Consider the following 17720-nt stretch of genomic DNA (forward strand, 5'->3'; position numbering starts at 1 on the left):
AGCACTTCTTCGACACTCAGGAGAAATGCATTTCACTTAAGTCTGAAGCCTTTAGTTAATAGTCCTGCAGCTTCTGGACTTTGTAGTCTGTTCTCTGACTCACAAACATGCCTTGCTAGAATTGTAGCCACAATCACAGTATTCAGAACAAGGACCATGAATGAAAACAGATGCAGATTGTTAAAAGGTTGAATCTGAGTTTCAGTGCGTTTGATACTGAAATTCTGAATTTCCACTTGCCCGTCAATCCCTTTTCAGATGAATGCATCCTATGACAGAATTAGTCTTCTATTTGTATGAAGAAATGTCTCTTTTCCTTCAGAAAAACAGTCTGGTGGCAGTGAGACTGATTACTACTACCACTATGAAACCTTACACTCGAGATACACGGAGCCCAGACACCTCAAGAATTCAAAGGAGTTAAACTGGAATCTTGCACCTTACAAGTCTCATCTCAATTACATCCACTCTTGCTGAGGTCACAGGTTGGAGATGCAAAGTCAGTCGGGAGTGGTGCTGCAGGTATCCTGGAACACCACCAAATTTGGATCTGAGGTGCATAGACTTACTTGAACAAAAAGTTTGGTTCAAACCCACTTATATGGTGACTCCAGCATAGGCTTTCCAAATGAACTGGACTCAAAAAAATACAATTGTTTCTCCTTTTCTTTCTTTTTAAAGGTTAGTTTTCTGGTGACAGTAATTAAAGAATAACTATGTTGAACTTCTCTTGAATGGGCTAAAAGAAAGGGCGTGGGTATCATTCAGGTTCATAAATAATGACTCCTTGAAAAAATATATTGAGCCAATAAACCATGTGCTTGACATATTTCCTAGTTTTTAAGTCACCTTTTTTCTATTCAAACTAATAAAATGTAGTATAACTTTATTGGTCTAATTTTTAAAATTAATTAATTATTTATTTTTGTCTGCGTTGAGTCTTCATTGCTGCACGCGGGCTTCCTCTAGTTGCGGCGAGTGGGGGCTACTCTTCATTGCGGTGCGCAGGCTTCTCATTGCGGTGGCTTCTCTTGTTGCGGAGCACAGGTTCTAGGCGCGGGGGCTTCAGTAGTTGTGGCTCGCAGGCTTAGCTGCTCTGTGGCATGTGGGATCTTCCCGGACCAGGGCTCGAACCCGTGTCCCTTGCACTGGCAGGCGGATTCTTAACCATTGTGCCACCAGGGAAGTCCTTGGTCTAATTTGCTCATGGGAAATGCCATCACATATAACCTTTCACAAACCCAGCGTCAAATGCCTCTTTTCTCTTCATTTCAATATCGCAGTTGATTATGTGCTACCTACAGTGCAGACACAAGCTACTATTACAAAGAGGTGGCAAATATACAAAACAGGTTATTATTCAGCAGAGGCTATTTAGCAATACATAACTTACAATGTAATTTACTTGTTTCGCCCACAAAGTTACATGACTATTGCGAACACCATAAACTATGTTCAAGTCAGTCATAAAAGGAGGATTTATTGTATGTTTTCTGCTTCAGCTGAGATCTTATTATACCTCCCACAGGTAGTCAAAACACAAGAGAATTTTAACTTCCTTCAATAATTGCTCAAACTTGAATGTAGCTAATATGGAAGGAAATAAGAATGGGCTATAAGTCTACCGTATCCTCTGGGTATTTGAGAATCTCTGGTTTGTATTTCTAAATTGATAGGTAATCATTTTGTCTTTTTAAAAACTTAATTTTAAGAGTTTTTTCCTTAAGAAAAAAAATCAACTAGCTTGTTAAATTTTACATAGTATATTGGACTATATCATCAAAGCTAGATTTCCTCAGCCACATTTTAGGCCCTTCCTCAGCAATATACACTTGCTTCTTAAAAAATAATAAATAATAAAAATCATTTTCCCAAGCACCTCAGTCTAAAGTTACAGCTGTATCTGGTTACTCTTTGGATGGGAAATAGGCCGGTTGCTTTTCTTCTTGGTCCTCCAAGCCTTGCTCCTGAATCCTTTCCACACACACGACTCTTATTTCAAAGAGAAACCCCACTGGGAGGGTGGAAGACCTGACTGTGAGAGAAGGAAGTTATGCTAATTTCCCACCCCAAAGACGCCACTGAGCATTTCAAATATTTGCAGTTTAGGAGGGAAAAAAGGTTTCATTCTAGATCAATTCAAAGTTAGGTGATCACAACTGCAAGTTTTCAGGCTATGCCATCTCCTTCCCCATCTCTCACCAGTGCCGTCCTCAGCCCAAGAAACAGCGTTGCAGCCTGAGGAACTGAGCCAGGCAGAATGGGATGCGGTGTCCCCATGAGAGCCGGGCCCTGTGCTAATTGAAGACATGGAAGGCTGTGTTGTTTCTGGCTGCACCACAGCTAGGACTTTATATTTGGAGGAACAAATGGCTCCCAAGTGTTCAGGTCACAACTTGTCTGTGTAGCTTCTCTGACGTTCAGGAGTACTTTGCCTCTCAAATATGAAAGATTCCAGAAAAGGGGAGCAGGGAACTCTGGGAAAGGAAACAATTTTTTTTAAATGTTTACTCATTTACCTTTGTTAGTTGAGGAGTTTCTAAAGGAGATATTGTTCAAGAAGAAATGGTACATATTAAAAGAAATCTTTCAAGAAGAAATACAGTCCAATGCAAGCATTCATGTAACAAATATTTTATATATGTCATATGGTGCAATTATTCTTAACCTTTTCCCTAGTCTCTTTGAAAATCTGATGAACAATATGAATTATTTCCCTAGGAAAAAGCATACACATATGTAAGTACAGAGCCTTTGTCACAAACTCCCTGAAGTGGAGGCAGGAGTGATATTACCAAAACAGTGATGGAGAAAACCCTGCCCTCCATCCCCCAGTAAAGATCAGCAATTAGACAGCTCTCCATGAATAAGAACAACTCTGGAGAGCTCTCGAGTCCACTTAAGAAACTTCAGCAACACAGTGGAACAAAAATCTGAGAATAACCTCATGAGAAGAGAAGGAAGAAAGCTTCATTTTGCCTGCATTATCCCATTCCTCAAGCCAGCACTGCTCAGGGTCAAGAGAGAACTTCCCAGCTAGAAAGAGCTCCCCTAGCCAGGAAAGGAGGAGTGGATGGAGTGAGCAACCAGCTTCCCCAGCCTTTGGGGCACCACAGGAAGGTCCCATTACAGTTTCACCCCACCCAGAGACTGGCAAAGCTGAGACACATAGAGACAGAAACAAGGAAGAAAAGCAGGAGTTACCAATAACAATCATGGTTTGTAGTGACTTGTGACTTGCTCTGCAGACAAATCCAGAAGATTTTGCCACTGAAGAAACTAACACCAGCACAGTTGCCAAAGACCCCCTGGGGATTTCACCAGCTTTTGCCCCACAGGTATTTGTATTTACTGACACCAGCCACCTGAGTCCTTCCCTGCTACCTCCTTCTTCACCCATGCCACAGCCCAGGAACTGCACTGGTGGCCAGCCCAGTCCTCTGTGGCTACATGAGTGCTAGATGCCAGCCTAGACCCCCACAGCTGACATCCACTTCCTAGTGTGTACTTGACATAGCCCCTCCAGATGTGCATTTGCATGCCGCTAGCCTGATACCTGCCACCAGTGTCCACTGCAGTGTGCACACCCAGGGGAAGACAATACAGCCACTGAAGAGCATGCTGACAGCCAAGGTCTCCATAACTGCCTGTGGGCTTGGATCAGGCCTTGTCTTCCGTCACTGGCTTGCACCACTGCACCACACTACCTGCAGTTAAGCCCTCCAGCTGTGCACCTGCATACTCCTGGCCTGACCCCCATTACTGGCCTCCCCTGCAGTGCGCACACAGAGGGAGATGATGCAGTCATAGGAGAGCACACCAACAGCCAGGGCCCCCACAGCTGCCTGTGAGCCCACAACTGGCCCAGCCCTTACTGCCTACCCTGGCCCCCACCACTGTGTATGTGTCTGCAGCTGATCCAAGCTACCACACAGGCACCTGCAGCAGGCCCCATAGCCAAGTGTATGTACACTACTGGCTCTAGCCACCATCACTGTCTGGCCTGGTCACTAGTTGCTGGACCTAGAGGCATAACTGAGGACCCCAATAGCCCTTACAGCCACTGTAGACCCCCACAGTGCTCCCAAGGACCACACAGTTGTTGATGTTGTGGACCTCAGCAGCATGAGCCGAAGAGACATCATGCACCCCTGGACCCAGTGCCACCACATGTCCCCACACTTGGTACCTTCCTCCACTAGAACCAGGGTCACAGCACATTCCAGCATGTCCCAAACCACAGGTGAAAGTCTTTCCTTGCTGAGATCAGTCCATGAAGTCCAGAAGAGGTGACTAGTTATTTAAATGTAGAGACATCTATGCAAGGCTACAAGGGATCATGAAGAACCAGGGAATCATGACTCTCCTGAAGGAATACAGTAAGCCATCAGTAATGATCCCCAAAGAAATGGAGATGCAGGAATTGCCCAACAAAGTGTTCAAAATAATTGTTCTAAAGATGCTCAGAGAACTACAAAGAACACAGATAAATAATTTAACAATATTAGGAACACAACAGAAAAACAAAATGAGAAGTTCAACAGAAAGATAGAAAACATAAAAATGAACCAAACAAATTCTGGAGCTGAAGAACACACTGAGTGAACTGAAGAATTCAATAGAGAAATACATAACAAAGAAACCTCCATAAGGCTAAGAGCAAATTCTCAGCACAGACCTTACAGATCAGGAGAGAATGAAATGATATATCCAAAGTACTAAAAGAAACAAACTGCCAATCAAGAATAATTTACCCAGAAAAACTGCCCTTCAGAAGTGAAGGTGAGACAGTTTCCCTAACAAACAAAAGCTGAGGGTGTTCTTCACCACTATACCTACTTTACAAGATATGCTGAAAGGAATTCTTCAAGCTGAAATGAAAGGATGATAATTAGTAACATGAAACATATGAAAATATATATCACACTGGTTAAATTTGGCATATAGTCAAATTCAGAATACTCTAATACTGTAATATAGTGGTATGTTAACTATTTAACCTTAGTATAAAAGTTAAAGGACAAAAGTATTTTTAAAAAGCTATAGCTACAATAATTTCTTAATGGATACACAAAATAAAAAGATGTAAATTGTGACATCAAAAATATAAAAGGGGGAGTAAAAGGTAGAGGTTTTGTAGGTAATCGAAGTTAAATTGTTCTCAATGTAAAGTAGATTGTTGTATGTATAAGATGTTTTATGTAAGCCTCATGATAGCCACAAAGCAAAAACCCACAGCAGATTCACAAAAGATAGAGGGGGGAGTTCCCTGGTGGCCTAGTGGTTAGGATTCTGGGCTTTCACTGCCGTGGCCTGGGTTAAATCCCTGGTCAGGGAACTGAGATCCTGCAAACCACATGGTGCAGCCAAAAAAAAAAAAAAAGAAAAAGAAAAAGAAGGGAATCAAAGCATACCCACTATGGAAAATAACTAATTTACAACAGAAGACAGCAAGAGAGAGGAAGAAAGGAACAAGGGAACTACAAAACAGCCAGAAAACAATTCATAAGGTAGCATTAGTAAAGCCTTACTTACAATAATTAATCTAAATGTAAACAGATTGAACTCTCCAATCAAAAGACATGGAGTGGCTGGATGGATTAAAAAAAAATAAGACCTGACTACATGCTGCCTACAAGAGGTTCACTTCAGCTTTAAGGACACAGGAAGGCTCAAAGTGAAGGGATGAAAAAATATATTCCATGCAAGGTAGAAACCAAAAGAGAGAAAGGGTAGCTATACTTGTATCAGATAAAATAGACTTTAAGCCAAAAATGGTAACAAGAGAAAAATAAGGTCATTATATAATGATAAAGCAGTGGATTCATCAAAAAGATACAACAGTTATAAATATATATGCACCCAACACTGAGGCACTTATAGCAAGCAAATACTAACAGATGTAAAGGGACAAATAGACAATACAGTAAGTCCCTTACATACGAACCTTCAAGTTGCGAACTTTCAAAGATTCGAACGTGCTTTTGCATGTCCAATCACATAAGTTAGTTCACGTGTCTGGCATATATTGTCACGTGTGTGCATCCTCTACAAGTGGTTGTGCAGGAAATGGCAAGGGGATTTTCTTTATTTGAGGACGCAGTGTTAGTTTTTGAGGCACAGGACCCGAATGCAGAATGGTACACAAAGGGTGCAGCAGCAATTCAGAATGCAATCTAGTGCTACCATGTCATCTATGATGAGAAAAGAAGAGCTACTACCCAGACATCACTGGATCCTTTTTTTAAGAGGGTAGATAGAATTGAATCCAGTAAGGAACCAGAACCTGTGCCATCAATGTCAGGTGTGAGTGAAATTGCAGCTTGCCTTCCATCGCCTATCGCTGACAATCCTTCGGCTCTACTATCTCCCACCTCCTTTCCCTCCTCCAGTCAGTAACTCTTCTTGCCTGTTCACTCAATGCCAGCCCCTGTATGCCAGCTGTTGTACTGTACTACTGTACTTTTCAAAGTACTGTACTGTAAGTTAAAAAATGTTTTATTTTTTGTTGTTTGTTTTTTATGTATTACTTGTGTGAAAAGTATTATAAACCTATTACAGTACAGTACTATATAGCCGACTGTGTTAGTTGGGTACCTAGGCTAACTCTGACTTACGAACAAATTGGACTTACGAACGCACACTCAGAACCGAACTCGTTTGTTTGTAGGGGACTTACTGTACAATACTAGACTTCAAAACCCTACTTTCAACAATAGATCATCCAGACAGAAAATTAACAAGGAAACGTAGGATTTGGCACATACTTCAAACCAAATGGACCTAACAGACATGCAGAAAAGATTCCATCCAACATCAACAGAATATATATAATTCTCAAGTGCACAGAAAGCATTCTCCAGGACAGATCATATGATAGGTCATGAAACAAGTCTTAGCAAATGTAAGAAGACTGAAATCATACCAAGTATCTTTTCTAACCACAATGGTATGAAACTAGAAATCAATAACAGGAGGAAAGCTGGAAATTTCACAAATAGCGGAAATTAAACAACACACTTCAGAACAACCAGTGGGTCACAGAATTAATCAAAAGGGAAAAAATTATCTTGAAACAAATGAAAATGGAAACACAACAATATAAAAGCCATGGGATGCTGCAAAAGCAGTTCTAAGAGGGAAGTGTATAGTGATAAACACCTACACTAAGAAAAAAGATTTCAAATAACCAGCTTTATACCTAAAGAAACTAGAAAAAGAAGAACAAACTAAGCCCAAAATTAGGAGAAGAAAGGAAATAACAAAGATCAGAGCAGAAATACATGAAATGGAGTCCAGAAAAACACTAGAAAAGATTAATGTAAATAAGAGCTACTTTTTTGGAAAGATAAACAAAATTGACAAACCTTTAGCTAGACTAAGAAAAAAGAGAGAAGACTCAAATAAGAGATTACTGTGAATAATTATATGCCAACAAATTGACTAACCTAGAAGAAATGGATAAATTTTTAGAAACATACGTCTACCAAGACTGAATTGTAAAAAAATAGAAAATCTAAACAGACCCATAATTGCTAAGAAGATTGAACCAGTAGTCATACACCTCCCAATAAAGAAAAGCCTAGGACCAGATGGTTTCACTGTGAATTCTACCAAACATTTAAAGAAGGCTTAAGACCAAGCTTTCTCTCAAATTCTTCTAAAACACTGAAGACGACGGGAGACTCCTAAACTCATTTTACAAGTCCAGCATTACTCTGACACCAAAGCCAGATAAGGATACTATAATAAAAGAGAACTACAGACCATATCCCCAATGAATGTAGATGCAAAAATCCTCAACAAAATACTAGCAAACCGAATTGAACACATTAAAAGGATCATACACCATAATCAAGTGGGATTTATCCCTTGAATGCAAGGATGGTTCACATATGAAAGTCAATAAATGTGATACACATTAATAGAATAAAAGATAAAAATCATATGATCATCTCAATAGATGCAGAAAAAGAATTTGACAAAATACTATAATCCTTTCACAATAAAAATGCTCAACGAATTGGGTGCAGAAGGAAAATACCTCAACATAGTAAAGCCCATATGTAGCAAGCACACAGCTAACAGCAGACTCAGCGGTGAAAGGTTGAAAGCTTTTTCTCTAAGATCAAGAACAAGACAAGGATGCCCACTCTTGCAATATATTTGACATAGATAGTACTGGAAGTCTTAGCCAGAGTAATCAGGCAAGAAAAAAAAGTAAAAGACATCCAAATTGGCAAGAAAAAAATTAAAATTGTCTCTATTTGCTGATGTAGAAAATCCCAAAGACTCTACCAAAAAACTTCCAGAATTAATCAATGGATTCAGTACAACTGCAGGATACAAAATCAACACACAGAAATCAGCTACATTTCTATATACTAACAATGAAAAACAAAGAAAACAATATCATTCACAATAGAATCAAAACCAATAAAATACTTAGGAATAAATTTAACCAAGAAGGTGAAAGATCTGTACACTGAAAACCATAAGACATTGATGAAATTAAAGAAAATGCAAATAAATGGAAAGATATCCTGTGTTTATGCATTGGAAGAATTAAAATTAACTTGTTCATACCACCCACGGTCATCTATAGATTCAATGCAATCCTTATTAAACTTCCAATGGCATTTTTCACAGAAATAGAAAAACAATCCTAAAATTTGAATGGAACTACAAAAGATGTCAAATGGCCAAAGCACCAATTAAAAGAAGAACAAAGCTGGAGGCATCACACTTCCTGATTTCAAATTATACTACAAAGCTATTATAATCAAAACAGTATGTATTGACATAAATTCCAATGGAACAGATTGCACTGGAATCTGTTCCAATGGAACAGAAGAGCACAAAAATAAACCCATGTGTATATGGTCAGCTAATATTTGACAAGGGAGCCAAAAACACTCAATGAGGAAAAAATAGTCTCTTCAATAATGGTGCTGGGAAGACTGCATAACCACACGAAGAATAGAACTGGACCCCTATCTTATGCCATTCACAAATACAGGAGACCTGAAACCATAAAAGTTCTGGAAGAAAACAAGGAGAAAGCTCCTTGACATTGATCTTTGCAATGATTTTTTGGATATGATACCTAAAGCACAATCAACAAAAATAAAAATTAATAAGTGGGACTATATCAAGCTAAAAAGCTTCTGCACAGCAAAAGAGACAATCAACAAAATGAAAAAGCAATCTACAGATTGGGAGAAACTATTTGCAAATCTTATATCTGATATGTGATTAATATCCAAAATATATAAAGATCTCATACAACTCAACAGCAAAAAAAAAAACCAAAACCAAAACCAAAACCAAAACCCCACACAATCCAATTAAAAATGAGCTAAGAAAATGACATTTTTCTAAAGACAGACAAATGGCCAACAGGTGCATGAAAAAGTGCTCTACACTACTAATCATCAGGGAAATGCAAATCAAAACGACAATCACATATTACCTCATACCTGTTGGAAGGGCTATTGTCAAAAAGATGAGGGAAACAAGTGTAGGTGAGGATGTAGAGAAAAGGGAACCTTTGTGCACTGTTGTTGGGAATAGATATGGGTACAGCCACTATGGAACAGTATGAAGGTATCTTAAAAATTAAAAATAGAACTACCATATGATCCAGCAATCCCACTTCTGGGTATATATCCAAAGGAAATGAAAACAGGATCTGGAAGCGATATCTGCACTCCCATGTTCACTGCAGCATATTCACAATAGCCAAGATAGGGAAACAACTAAGTGTCCATCAACAGATAAATAGATAAGATGTGGTATATATGTACAATGGAATATTATTCAGCCATGAGAAAGAAGAAAGTTCTGCCATTTGTGACAACATGGATGAAGCTTGAGGGCATTATGCTAAGTAAAACACGTCAGACAAAGAAAGACAAATACTGTACATCACTTACATGTGGAATCTAAAAAAGCCAAAGTCATAGACACAGAGATTAGAATAGTGATTACCAGGCAATGGTGGGGGTGGGGGAAATGGGAGATGTTGATCAAATGGTACAAACTTCCAGTTATAAGATGAATAAATTCTGGGGATCAAATGATTATAGTTAATAATGCTGTATTACATACTTGGAAGTTGCTAAGAGAGTAGATCTTAAATGTTCTCGCCACAAAAAAGAAGTAGTAATTATGTGACATGATGGAGGTGTTAGCTAATGTGCTGGTGGTAATCATTTTGCAATATATATATTTGCAATATATAAGTGTATCAAACCAATACTTTGTATACCTTAAACTTACATGTTATATGTCAACTACACCTCAATAAAGCTGGGGGAAAAAGACTTCATTAAATTAAAAAAACATTTTAGGGGAAACCTTCCCTTATGTACTCTTTTATAACTGCCTTGACAAATTTGAGATGGTTATACTTTTTTCAATTTAAGTTTTTCATAATTGTATTAGAAAGCAATAACTGCTTTTGTACCCTTTCTGATAGCCCACTTGAGGATGACTTTTGTGATATTTATGTATTTTTCACAATAGACTTTTCATGTCTTTGAATTCTTTTAGCTGGAGTAGGAAATCAACAAATCAACAAATGCATTTAGCCCTTGAAAGCTGGAGTCCAGCTGAGTAGTTACAATATCAATTACATCATGAACAATTCCTTTTACCTAAAAAACTGCTAAAACTCAGAGGGTTGCAGTATTATTTCTCAACATAGGACCAACTGGAAAAGAAAATGTAGACCTCTTTTAAATATTTCTGAATGTTGGCAAACCTGGGGAATTTTTTGATATGAGAAAAATATGCATTTGCTTTTAAGGCAACATATTGCCTATTATGTATTAATCAACTGACTTCAACAAAGACTATCTTATCTGTTGCTAAAAATCGACCAACAGCCACTAGAGTGTTATCTTTGCCAGTGCCAAAAAGATTTCCAAATCTTTTCAGCTAAAAAGCCAACAAAGATCAAAAAGAGGTTTCACATGAGCTCTCTACGTGCCAATGAGATACAAGTGCCATTTTTAGCACATTATAATAATCCTGTTGTACAGCATTCTTTTCCAGTGACCTGTAAAAATTATATATTTGAGAGAGGTACTTTTTTTTCAGCATAAGAAAGTATGAATTAGGAAAGGTACATTTAATAAGTTCAATGATCTATTGCTACAAGTTAATACACTTTTTTCCCATTCTATGGAGTTACAAATTCTTGGCCAATTAGCCATAACAGAGATGAAACTTGACTGCTACAGTGCAACTTGACAAAATGATTTATTACTCCTTAGTCACTGGAATAAATACGTGCTCTCTAACATTTATAGCTTTTCACTTATTTTGTTATGCACGCCTTCCACCAAATTAAAATATGTGCACTAGCATAATATTGTAGCCAGATTTCAAAAAGAAAGGAAGAGAGAGAGAAAGGAAAGAAGGAAGAAAGGAAGGAAGGAAAGAAGGGAGGGAAGGAGGGAGGGAGGGAGAGACGGAAGCCCAGCCCAGGTTGAATTCTAGTTAAGTGCAATTTATTTTATTTGCTAATGATATCACACTAATTTTCTAATGCATTCACATATCCATAATCACAGAAGAAGGGAGCCCCCATTAGGAATATCTCTCCAAGATGAAGCTGTGAGTAGGACAGGTCACCACAGACTAGTTAAACTGTATTTTTAGTTTTATCATTCTGCCCCTAGTATCTGGCACATAGTAGGTAAAGAACATTTGTTGAACTGCTGCTAGGCTATGACATAATACACTGTTTCTTTTAATTTTAGAATTATGTGGCATTGAGAAGGAAAATGGAGGGAGATGAAATAATATTCGCTGAGGTTTGGGACTCTGGAAAGATATATAATGCTCCAAGGAGGAGTAGAATTAAAGCTGGAAATTTGTTTCTTTAATTTCCTGACTCAAGCATTACTTTTAAAATGAAAACTCTTATCAAATTAATCTTTGAAAAATCAATTAAAACAGCTAACACAGAAAACGAGACTCTCAGAAACCCGTTGTCCACAATAACCATTGTTGACGATACCGCACATTTAAAAAGTGCCACAGTATTCTCTCTTTTCTGATTCTCTTTAGAACTTAAGCTATTTAGAATTACACGAAGGGCTCTATTAATTTCAAGATTGATAAAGGTAAGGAAACAAACCCCTCTAATAAATTTCTCTCTCAGAAAATACGCTGTGAGGAGGAAAAGGCTGATGGCTAGACAAATGTTACGGAAATCAGCTGGTAAAGATGCCCTTTGCTTCATGGTGGGAGCAAGTAGTTATGTCAGAGCATGTGCTGAGCACCTCTACCTGGGTGCTCCCCCAAGAACACAGGTGCTCTCACGGTGTCCTCCTCCTCACACGCAGAGAGAGTTAAGCTCATTATTTTAACAGGGTTCACCCTGTGTACACTTTTTTTAGGAATCTCTGCCTCAATGGTACAATGAGGTTAATATATGAAGCAAAGCAAAATTCCTATGATAGGTTTACATAGGGTGGCCTGAGGGATTCATAAGCTGTTCTTGAAACACCACACCTATCTATCTTCCAACTGTCACAGGCTGTATAGAATCAATATGCAGACTGCTTTTCTGGAAGCCTGGATGGCTTAGGGCTGAAGAGAATATAGTTGAGTTGTGTGGTCTATCTTTCAGACGGGAGTCACGGTATTGGTCCACTTGCCAGCAACCCTTGGACTTGGGCTTGGATATGACAGGAATAGCAGAACTCACTAGAGAGGTCATCAGCTGCTTCCTCTAATCACTTTCTGGGTGCCGTGACCTCCAGTGGCAGAGGCATTTATTCTTCAAGGGTGTTCGGCTGTCTTGGAAGCCTATGAGCCTGGTCGGTCCTCACTGTGTGATCAGCTGCCAAGGGAATTAATTGCCAGTGCAATCTTGAGAATAAATGTGAAGTTATACTGATAGGATAACATTTCAAGGTCTGCTAATCCTTGTGCCTAGTGACATGAGAAGACCATCAAACCTGCTTGAGTATGGGAGGTATTTCTGCAAAGGGATAAGATTACAATTAAGTGTCTCAAAGCTCCTGCCTCTTTTATGAAGTACAGACTCTAGCTAGAGGTAAGTCACCAGAATGAAAGGATCATTTCTCTATTTCAGAACAGTGACCTGAGCAGTCACTCTGTAATTTCTCTGATGGTCCTTCTTCTTTGCCCTTGGCATTTCACTTAATTTCCAAATTAAAAAAATCATTTTCCTATAACGTGGAACACCTTTTTGATCTCCCGCCAATGCTCCCATCCTTATGCCTAGTTATCGATATATAAGAAGCTCAGATCCCTCATCTTTTCCCCCAAATACTACAGACATGTGAATCACCTCATCAGGAGAAATCACAGAAACCACTTCTTTGTATCACCAATGAGCTACGCCCATTCCAGGTGCTAGAAACCCCACCTACCTGTAACTAATAATGCCCTGCTCCTCCACAAGAACAAAGAGAAAAATAACCACTTGTTCCCATCATGAAGCAATGGGTATCATTAGCAATGGAGTTCTATAGTATCTGTCTAGCCATCAGTCTTTTCCACCTCACAGCATATTTTCTGAGGGCTGTGCAGGGTTGGAGGGATGACTAAACTGAAAGGCAAAATAAACATGGACCCTGACCTTAAGGCATTCCCAGACTTGAAGAAGACACAGACACATAACAAATACACGGTGATTCAGTAAGTACTATAATAAAGCTACCTATAAGGTTCAAAAGAAACAGGATGATGTGCTAAGGAAAAGGGAGGTGATGATTTGCCAGCCAGAATATAAAAGAACATTCTATTTCCAGAGGTAGGAAACAACATGAGGAAAAGTACAGAGGCTTCCAATGAGGAATTGTTGAAACTGTTCTGGATGTTGCAATGATATCTGAAAATACAAGCTTTACCTCTGTTGTATGTAGTATATAAAAATCAGTATAAAGTCATACAGTATAGAGCAGTCTTTTAAAAAAAAACTTCCACATTTAAGACAATGTAACGACTTTCAAACCAGAGCTAGAATATAGACTGACACGAAGATGTTCCATTCTCACGAATGTAAATTGTGATGTTATACTATTCATAAAAACATGATGGAACTCTCAGAAGGCAATTTTATAAGCAAAACCAAATAGCTGAATAATATCAGAAAAACAACCACCATTAACTGAATGCCATGTGGCAGGCCCCAATCTCACTGATTTATATACATAATCTCCTTTACTTTAATTCTCACAATAGTCCTTGAGGTAGGTATTATCCCTATTCTACACTTAAGGAAACAAACTCTGAAGAGTCAAGCAAATCATCCCTAAGTGACAGAGTTGGATTCAAATCCCAGATTAATTTGATGACATGGCATCATACCTCACATCCACCCCCGAAATCCTACCAAGAACCAGTGAAAGCTCATTATGATTAAGACTTTATGACTATGTAACTACTAGCATATATGCAGCAGCATTGCACAGCACAAAGAGCACTATACCAAGAATCATGAAGACAGTATTCTAATCCCATAGTCTTTTTCTAAGTAACTTTGGTTTAATTACTTAACCCTTGAGTAAGGTGAAGTAGATAATTCCTAAGGCTCTATCCAGCTGTAAAAGACTAAAACGTTCCTTTATTACAATCACTGCTGCATAACGGGTTTTTCATTCAAGTATTAGCCATTATCTTAAAAATAAGGTCATCTTTCAAAAACGCAGAATCATTTAATCAGTCATGTTTACAGAGCTCCCTACACTAAGTCTAATGCTAGGCCAAGTGTTGAATATTCCAAAGTAGGATCTCACTTCAACAGCTGGGTTAGCTTTGGGACTTCCCTGGTGGCGTAGTGGTTAAGAATCTGCCTGCCAATGCAGGGGACACAGTTTCAAGCCCTGGTCCAGGAAGATCCCACATGCTGCGGAGCGACTAAGCCCATGCGCCACAACTACTGAGCCTGCGCTCTAGAGCGCTTGTGCCTAGAACCTGTGCTCCACAACTGGAGAAGCCACCGCAATGAGAAGCCCGCGTACCACAACAAAGAGCTGCCCCCACTCGCCACAATTAGAGAAAGCCCGCGCGCAGCAATGAAGACCCAACGCAGCCAAAAAAAACCCCAAAAAAACAGCTGGGTTAGCTTCTCACTGTTATTTACCCAGGGAATGTTTTTCAGTGTTTTGGGAAAAAGCACAATACAGTAGTAGTATGGGCTAGAAATCCAACAGCTGTAGATTTTAACCTCAGTGCTGTCACTCAATAATTCTGTGACACTGGGGCAAGGGATTTAAGGCTGTAAATCAGTTTCCCATTCACTTATGAAAATTGAAAAAATAATCCTTACTAAGTAATTTGGTTTAAGAGATTAAATGAGATAAGGGACATGAAAATGCCTAGTACCGAGAGTGGCACAATATAAGCACTGAGTAAGGGTTATTCTTCTGCTCCTTGAGCTGCAGTTAAATTAGTGCAAAGCAGCTTTAAATACTATTGGATTAAAAAAAAGCCTACATTCATATCTGAGAGACAAAGTACTGTTAAAAGTACAGTTCTAGGCCAGATTTAAATCTTGGCCCTGCTACTTCCTCACAGTGTGAGTCTGAACAGATTACTTACCTTCCCTGAGTTTCTGTTTCCACATTGGTAATGAGGATAACCATCACACACAGTTATTGTGAGAACGAAATGAGCAATAGAGAATTAAATTAGATAAAACTTACCTTATACCACAGTGTCTAGTACACAGTGAACTCTCAATAAACATTAGCTCTCATTATTACTCTAGCCAACATTTTCAGTTTGGACAAAACCCCTATTAACAGTCAAGGTCAAATTTTCTCTTCGTTGCCACCTCAAGTTCTGCCAGCTGGGCCTTGCTTCATGCTGCATACAAGGATCCTTGTACGTTTTGCCTGAAGGTAAGAACTAGGAATGAACTGAAGTTCAGCTTCAGCCTGGGAACTTGTACATTATCTGCTCCTCAACTTCAGCCTTTGCAAGGTTTAACAGTTGAATGCCTACTTCAGATTGCTTTCTGGCACCCATAGCTTGTGTATAATCAATGACTATGTGATTACATAGGTTACGGTCATACCTAATTAGTATGGCATCTTGATTTATAATTAATCATTGAATGTTCACTTTCAAATAAACATTTTAGATGTAACTTGGGAGTGAAAATCTCCCTATGTGCTTTACATGTTGAATTCTATCCACCAGTTTAAGTGTGAATGTGCCTTTAGAATGCAAGTATTTCTTACATGATGCTTGCTGTAAAGATTCTCCTTCTACTGCAGGGAAGATGCTGAAATTCGTGTGCATACACGCAACTAAAGATGATATGCAACTTGAAATTCAGAAGCAATATTTTTATCTTGAGAGCCAGTCACATCACTCCAGTGCCAGATTTCTAGAACCAACATTTACTGACAATTGTTTTCTCAAGCAAATGTGTGATGCAGTAAATCCCTGCAAAAACATTAGAAAAAAAAATAAGGGCAACATATCTTAGGTTTCTGAAAACTTTATCCAATTGTGCATAAAGTTTCAGTTTGTGAGAATACTTTAATAAAATTGTATCATCACCACTGACCCCAAAAACTTTAAATCCAGGAGTTAAAGAGGAAATACCTTTTAACTTACTAATGGAGAAAAAGCAAATAATAATTTGATAGAAACTTCATCATGAGTTGGTCTCTGCTCTACACTTGAAAGTAACTATTTAGTACCTGAAATAAGTAGTTTAACGTGAGTGTGGGAGCAATTGAGCAGCTGACAAAAATGAGAAATTAATGATTCTGAACTACATTAAAAGTTTAAAATATAATTGATGTAATAAAATTATAATTTTTGAATAAAATTTATTCATGTATTTTAGAGCTTGTATACTATGATGGTACTTTTCAACTTAGGCCTTGGCCAAATATTAATTTCAAGAATCAACCATTGTCTACAGTATGCTAACACATATATATGGAATCTAAGGGAAAAAAAAGGTCATGAAGAACCTAGTGGCAAGACGGGAATAAAGACACAGACCTACTAGAGAATGGACTTGAGGTTATGGGGAGGGGGAGGGGTAAGATGTGACAGGGTGAGAGAGTGGCATGGACATACATACACTACCAAATGTAAAACAGATAGCTAGTGGGAAGCAGCCGCATAGCACAGGGAGATCAGCTCGGTGCTTTGTGACCACCTAGAGGGGTGGGATAGGGAGGACGGGAGGGAGGGAGATGCAAGAGGGAAGAGATATGGGAACATATGTATATGTATAACTGATTCACTTTGTTATAAAGCAGAAACTAACACACCATTGTAAAGCAATTATACTCCAATAAAGATGTTTAAAAAAAAAAAAAAGAATCAACCATTGAGCATTTGGTCAATATGTGCACTATAAATGTGACTCAGCCATATACCACAGTTAAGACATGGCAGTCAGCAAGGTTGCATATCCTATCTCCAGCTCACCCACTTTCCAGGTTTGTGAACCTCATGTAAGAGGTTGACCAGAACCTACACCAAGACTTGTCCATCCATCTTACTTCCGAAGAGAAAGAAGTAGAAAGGTAAGGGTCAAGTGGGTGCACTTAACCAGAAATGAGATATGGCCCTCTATGGCTAGGTTCCTGACTTTAGATTGCTAATTTATCTTATTTTGTTATTTTCAGGTCAAAATGAAATGAAAACTTTTCTTGGAAATGAAACATTTCAGTTAGGCATGCTTGAAATGTTAACTACAGCAACGT

Source organism: Balaenoptera physalus (genome assembly GCF_965194825.1).
Source record: "Balaenoptera physalus genome assembly, chromosome: 6".
NCBI lineage: Eukaryota > Metazoa > Chordata > Mammalia > Artiodactyla > Balaenopteridae > Balaenoptera > Balaenoptera physalus.